Genomic DNA, 7,528 nt, shown 5'->3' with positions numbered 1-7,528 from the left:
CTCTATCAATGCAATAGCAATGTTCTGGTCGTAAAGGTAAGTAAGCACTCTCCCCTTTTACTCCAAAATGGTGCTGTTATTTGTCCAGATTACATTTCTGAACACACAAACTGATTGTAACTTTTTTTCCCCCAGTCTGTTTTGATATCTTAAGTAATTTGATTCAGAATCTTTATGAATCAGTGTTGCTTTTGATGCAACAGTAAGACGTTTCTTATATAATAAAATTCGTAGCCACCAGGGCACACATATGATATTTTTAAATAATATAACATTTCAATCGCCGGTGAAAATGATTGTTTAGATAGCCATGGAAAGTTGCTGGAGTTTGAGGACAGTAAAATCACCATTATATTTCAGTGCATTTATATACCATGCTGAGATGGTCCTAGAATAACATGCCAGGGTAGTAGGGGGACTTTTTGAATGGGACTAGAAATGGTTTAAGGAATAAACACGATCAATGTTTTTGGCAGCGCATAATAGAAAACTGGAACAAAATCCCTTTTAAAGCGATGCCCTATGCAGACTGCTTGATACGCACCATCCAAAAACAAGAGGTGCTTATTTTGAGCTTGTTGGGTATGTTTTCCAATTGCTTATTTCTCCTAAAAAACTTGGCAACATTACCCTTGAGTTGCAGAAGTGCAAGTCTCTATGGCTGTTTTCACGGAGGATGTGAGGGTGAACAATGTGAAAAGGGCTGACCTGAGAACAGCAATGTTGAAGGTCTGGCTGGAGTAGATCTGAAGGGCCGCTCATGGTAGGTCTGGAACACTCATCTAGATGGGCATGTAATAAAGCTGAGCTGGCCCAAGGCCAGTGTGGTTCCCCTCCTCCAGGCCAGATGGACCCTTTTCTCCTGTTAACCTCTTCAGGACTCTTGCCTTTAGCTGGTCCTATCAAACAAGAGCAAAGAAACACTGCTGAGGAATCTAGACAAAGGCACCCTTTGTATACTGTAGTAAGCGTAGAGGAGGCTAAGCAGACTATGTTTCATCCATAAACTGAATTTTTTTAGTTTTTTTTAAAAATTTATTAATCCATAATATTCATATACATAAGCATTACACTTCATATGAAATGCAATATATGGAAATGTGTTGTGAAGTGTCTTTGAGGCTGAAAAATCTGATTAATAGAACGTTGTATTATACCATTGAAGTGACGTAAATATGCCACATGTGTGATTATTCCATTGTTCATGTACTTAATACACTCTGGTAATCTTGCATGACACTTGTCTCTGCGTTATGCTGCATAACATATGTTTTACTAACAAACACGACAGAGAAAACGTGTGGAGGTTTGAGGAAACTAAATGGTCTGTGGAGAGGGAATGTTATGTGCCATGGGTTCAAGCTTTTTTTCCCCCTCACATTGACAGTCAGAACACAGTGAGCCTTCATAATTGTTTTTCATACTCTCCCTGATGTGTCTGGACATTTTTGAGAATTTCTTTGATAGTCCAGCTTCATTCAAAGAATATAGCCTACTGAAGTACCTATGAGACAGGTCACCACCAACCGCTTACATCCTCCACTCTTCATGTATAAAATAAGAATAATTTTCTGTCTGGAAATGATTTGGTTCTAGTAAAACAGCATAACATATCCGGCAATGAGATATCAGCACCAGGCGCTCCTTTGCACTCGGGATGAGGTCACCTATAGGCTGTGACCCTTTTTCCTGCTCTTGGCAGCTGCTGGAGACTTACAGACTAGGATGGACTGCTGACTTCTGCATATTATTACACTGTAAAAAATCCAATTAACAAAATGTTGGAAGGGCAAAAATATTTAAGTTGAACTAATTTTATTGCTTGTGCTTAGTTGAGAAGACATATTATATTAAGTCTGCACAAATATATTTTAAAAACATTAAACAAATGGTTATTTTCAAATCCAGTCCACATTCAGAATGCAAAATGTTGACTAAACTAATAAAAACAAATCCAGCCAACACTGAGACAATTCTGCACGTGCACGAGCCTGAGTGATTTTGCGGGAGAAACAGCGCCGCCATCTTGTCAAGTTCACGCGTCAGGTAAGTTCCAGTAAATAAATATGATTTTTTTAGACTAAATTTAACGAGAAAATCATGCAACATTTTTTTTTTTTTTTTTTGAGTGGACAATTATAAAGTGTTTTAAGAGTTGTATATCCGAAGAAAAGTGTAAGTTATGTCAAGTTCAGGCATCAGGTATATGGAATGCCAATCCTGCCATAATTAGAAATAAATAAATATATGTACAAAGAAATGTAAAAAAGCAAAAATAAATAAATAAATATATAAATAAATGTATAAAGAAAAGTAAAAAAGCAAAAATAAATGATTATTTATAATTTATTTACATTTACATATTTATGTATTTTTTCATTTTTTTCCACATTTATTCATTCATTTATTTATTTATTTATACATTTATTTATTTCCACTTTTATTTATTTTCACATTTATGTATTTATTTACGTATTTATTTCTTTATTTCCACATTTATATATTTCCACATTTATATATTTCCACAATACATTTATTTATTTCCACATTTATATATTTCCACATTTATTTATTTATACATTTATTTATTTTCACATTTATTTATTTATTCATTTCTTTGTCCGTAGGGTAATGAGGAGGGCGTGTTTTATGTCAGGAAAAGCAATCGAGCCAGAGTAGTCGAGGGGTAAGCTTGAGGCCACAGTGACACCTTGTAGTGCCCAAACGAAGTACAAGAAGTGTAGCCTACATGACGGCCTGTTGATAGTGAGGGATGAATGACTTAGATGGGCGATATGGCCAAAATCTTATATCACAGTTATTATTTCAGTTTCACGTAGGGGGTTGTTTCGACTGGGAAGCCTGCTATCTGTGATTGCGTGCATTTGCTGAAGCTCGCGAAAGCGTGCAATCACTCTCATGTGCGCTGTTTTTTTTAGGTTTCACTTTCAAAGCATACAAGGCATGTTTCCAATATTCGGAATAGAAGGAGGTTACTGTAGAAGACTGGTCGCCTCGCGCCTCTTCCCGTGTGGACAGTCATCGCATCAGCTGATTATAATGGGTTATCTTGGTGTAGACACGGCTTTAGATACGGATTAATCACACGTCTTAGGCTGGAAATATCCAGAATTAGGTCAAACAAGAAGTGTCCATGGGAACGGAGCTAGTGAAACACACACGACATGCATTGAACATACAAGCATCATGCTCATCCAAACAGCGCCTGTCGTGTGCCCTCAGTTTTTTGAGCTAACTGCATTTTTTTAATGTAACCAAAAACCAAAAACAACATTGACAGCATCAGAAACAAACCTGTAAACTGATGTCCAGGGTCATTTAAAAAAATATTAATATAATTCCAATCGATAAACTCAGTTAAAATAATAAAGGGCTGCTACTAGTAAAAATCCAATCAGTGTCAACAAAAGCCATCAGAGACATCATTTCTGAATGCTAGAGACGACCTCTACAGCCCTGAATGTCAGCGGAGACCATGTCAGCTAGATGAGCTCCAGAGACAGATCCCCTCCAAAGACATCGTTGGCCATCGGGACAAGACCACAAGAACCAGACAAGTCCTCTGCTCAGTCTGACCTGTGTTGCAGCCTAGAATTAAACCACGCCATGCTGGTTTCGTCTGGCCAGAGGAGATCCAATCTCTGTCACCGATGGAGTTTTGGGTCCTTGCTGCTGTCACCTTTGGCTTGCTTATTTGGGGACGCTTGGCTGATTGCACAGACATTATTGGAAGAGAGCTGAACTAGATGATTAACTGGAAAAATGACTTGTTATTGTTCTCTTGCATTACTGACAAACTATTTTCCTGTTTGACTCTGTAAAGCTGCTTTGACACAATCAGTATTGTATAAAGCGCTATGTAAATAAAGGTGACTTGATTTGATTTTTATACCGTAACACCTGGTTCATTTTTATTTATTTATTTTTTACTTCTGCCTCATTTTAAAGATGTAATTGTGAAAAGTAATAATATTTGTAAATGTTTTCTTAGTTCATTAAACAAAGTTTAAACTGAATTTTGCAGTTTTATTACAGATGTAATGTTTGTCAACTGGAGCTTTAAAGGGATAGTTCATCCACAAATGAAAATTTGCTGTTAATTTACTGACCCTTAGGCCATCCAAGATGTAGGTGACTTTTCTTTCTTCATTCCTGTATTTTTAGTTTGTATGAAACATGTTATAAATGGATATTGTTATTAAATAAAGGCTATTATGTGTTGTAATGTGTGTGTTTTTAGTGATTGATAAACACCAGTTAATCATTTTGTTAAACTATAAAAATATATGTTTATGTAGTTCCCCAGCAATTTCTTATGATGACCAAATAATAAATCTTAGTTGAGGTAACACATAAAACACATAGGGTAAACGGTTAAATTTTAATTGACATAACTTGCTGTAGTTTTCTAAATGTTTGACCAATTAAAACATTTTAGTTGAATGGACTGTAAAACCAGTTCACTAAAGGTTGAGCCAACTAAAAAATAACAATTCAGATAACACTTTGAAGTCAGAAATTGCCTGAATGTAAAATTTCTGTGGAACTAGTTACTAAATAATAATTAGTTGAAACTGCTTGGAATTTTTTACAGTGTGGGGTCATTCTGTGTGAGCACAACTTCTACTTTACACTACTGTAGGCGGTTCTTACCAGCTTTCAGAAGAAACTGAGTACTAAATACTTTCGGAAGACTATAAGTATGCTGTCATTTTATTTTTAGGTGTCAACGCTAATCATAATACTGACAAGGTGGTACATCATTATTTCATCAGGAAATTGATTGTAATTTTTCAGTTTACTTTTGCTGTGATATCTCCAGTCTGGCAGGTACTTGTGATTTATTTAGACCTTTAGAGATGATTACAGAACTTTTCATGATCGTCAGTATGTTGTGCCCGCTGAATTGTGTCCATGTAAGAATGATGGGTCTCTTTTTTCAAACATGACAACTTTTATGACAAGCTTGACGACATACCAGGATTTATTAAGAAGATTCCAGGGAATTCTGTTTCCTAGTTAAGAGCCAGATGTTCGGATTTCTGATCTCTTAGAGGAATTTCCTGGACCTTAACAAGCTGAAGACTTCCTGGAACCCAACAGTTTAGACATTTATGGAACATTCATATATACACATATACTCATTTAGGGAGAGAGCAAATTATAACATGAATTAAATTAAACTAAAGGGGTTAATCATGTATAGCAAGTCATTTACAAAGTGTTAAGGATCCCCCCCCCCGGATTTAAATGCATTTTTCAAATAGTTATTAAATGCCACAGTACACCAAAAACTGGAATGTTTTGCCATTTGTCATCAATTTCCTAATAGAAATAGGAAGACAGAGGCCAAAAATTAATGGGAGCAAAAAAGTATTCAAGATGAAAGTGAACATTGGCAAAGCTTTTGATCGTGGAGGGGATGAAAGCTTCAAAAAGCAGAAGCCGAGCTTTCTTTGCTTGACAGGTAAAATACCACGCTTACACCAAAGCAGCAGGAGTGTAAAGCGAGGGGGCGTGTCTTCAGCGGCTAAATTTGGTCAAACTTTTAGATTGACATCGCTTACAGCTCTTCAGTTTTGTTTGATGCAATGATAATAGGCTGTTACTGTAACACAAATTCATCATGTCCCAAAGAGATATTTTAAGCTAAATCCATGTCTGCTGGTTGTTGCATTGTAGCCTAAATGTAAGACAGTAGTGAATCTACAGTATGTTGATCTGTGCTCTGATGTGCTGTATCTGGCCACTGAGGGCTTAAAGTGCATTTGGCTTGAGAAACAGGAAGGAAAGTGTAGGGAAGACTGAACCGGAGCTGTTTAAACAGCTGTACTGAATCAGCAAGTCCAACACCATAGCCCGCACACCTAGTTGAGATATAGCCTAAAAAAATACTTCGGCCCCATTTTTTATGTCCGAAAGTTTTTTTTTCAGATTGTACACTATATCTCAAAATACCAATGCCAAACCTTGCATTAATAACATGTCTTCAAATATTTTCAAATGTCTCTAACTGATTATTTTACCTTTTGTCAATACTCATCCTCTTTATAGCTCATTTTTGCAGCCTAAATTAATAGACTGTTTTATCTACATCACACAGTCATTTACATAGTCTTTTTTTTATTAACAAAGACATTCATTACAGCGCAGCTATAACTGTTCCTGTGATAATCTGAACTGGGTGGCAGCTGCACAGTGCCGCTCAATTAGTTCAGGCAAAAGATTGCACACCCGGTAAGTAATATCCTGAACACTTGTGCAGTGAGCTGCTGGAGTGTGAGGTTTACTGCCCTGTGGAGGAGAGTTACTCTGGAGATGCAGAATATATTCAAAAAATCCTGAATAAATTGAGGCGTTGGTTTAGTGTTAAAGCAAACCCTTATGCAAATAAATATTTCCTTATATATTAGAAATGTAATTTACTATATTTAGAAAATATACAGAATTGTTAATATATGTTTATGTATGTATGTATATATATATATATATATTGTGACGGGGTGGAAGAAGCACGCGACAAGGAGAGCTCAAAATAAATACCCCGGAGGGTGGATTTATTCAATTAAAGTGCAGTGCAATAGGTGCAAGGTGGCTGGTGGCTGGTGGCTGAGGTGCGGTGCTCTCCGTGTGTGATTCGTGCCGTGCGGTGACAATTCCGTGGCTCCTTTTGTCAGGGCTGGGTCGGTCGGTCAGTCGCTGGCCTCTGAAACGAGAGAAGAGTGCACACATTAAACCACAATCAGCGCGAAGTCCGTCTTCTCCCCCTCACCCAGCCGCGTCCGGCTTATATGGTTGGGGACTGATGAGCTTCAGGTGCGACCGGCCCAGCCCTGATGAGGCGGTGCAGGTGTTTCGCCTTTGTCCCCAGGGCAACGCTGATGAGAACTCGTCACAATATATATATATATATATATATATATACAGTATATAAATAAACAGAGCTGGGTAGATTATTTACAAATTGTAATCCGTTACTGATTCCAGTCAGTAACGTAATCCGTTACATTACACATTTTAGGTAATATAATCAGATTACTTTTAGATTACTTTTGATTTAATTCGTTTATCACATTGATTTAAATAGCATTATCTTGTACCATAATGATGTAAAAAATGCAAAGAGTAAGAAAACTTGTTCTATTCATTGTAATTTACAACATGAAGTGCATTAAACATTATATTAAATCAAGGTTTCCCAAACTAGGGTTCGTAAAGGAACTGCAGGGGGGTTGTGAGTTTAATGAAAAGCTGACAATTAATTAAATCATAAAAAATGTAAATGAAAATAAATCATTTTAAAACAAACTCCCTTTTGAGGAAAGTCTCTTCACTCGGTGGCCATATATGCAACGCCTCCGGGCAGCTCATACAAGTCTTATCTTAATGAATGGAGGAATCCCGAAATCTCAAAAACTGCTCGCTGAACTCACAGTTAAATTAAATGTGTCAAATCAGCAACAAAAATCTGAAATTAATTGCCCCATGAATGTTGTTTCTTATGCTC

The sequence above is a fragment of the Onychostoma macrolepis genome, chromosome 07, assembly GCF_012432095.1.
Source record: "Onychostoma macrolepis isolate SWU-2019 chromosome 07, ASM1243209v1, whole genome shotgun sequence".
Lineage (NCBI taxonomy): Eukaryota > Metazoa > Chordata > Actinopteri > Cypriniformes > Cyprinidae > Onychostoma > Onychostoma macrolepis.
The sequence above is the reverse complement of the archived record's forward strand: the minus strand, read 5'-3'. Positions refer to the sequence as shown.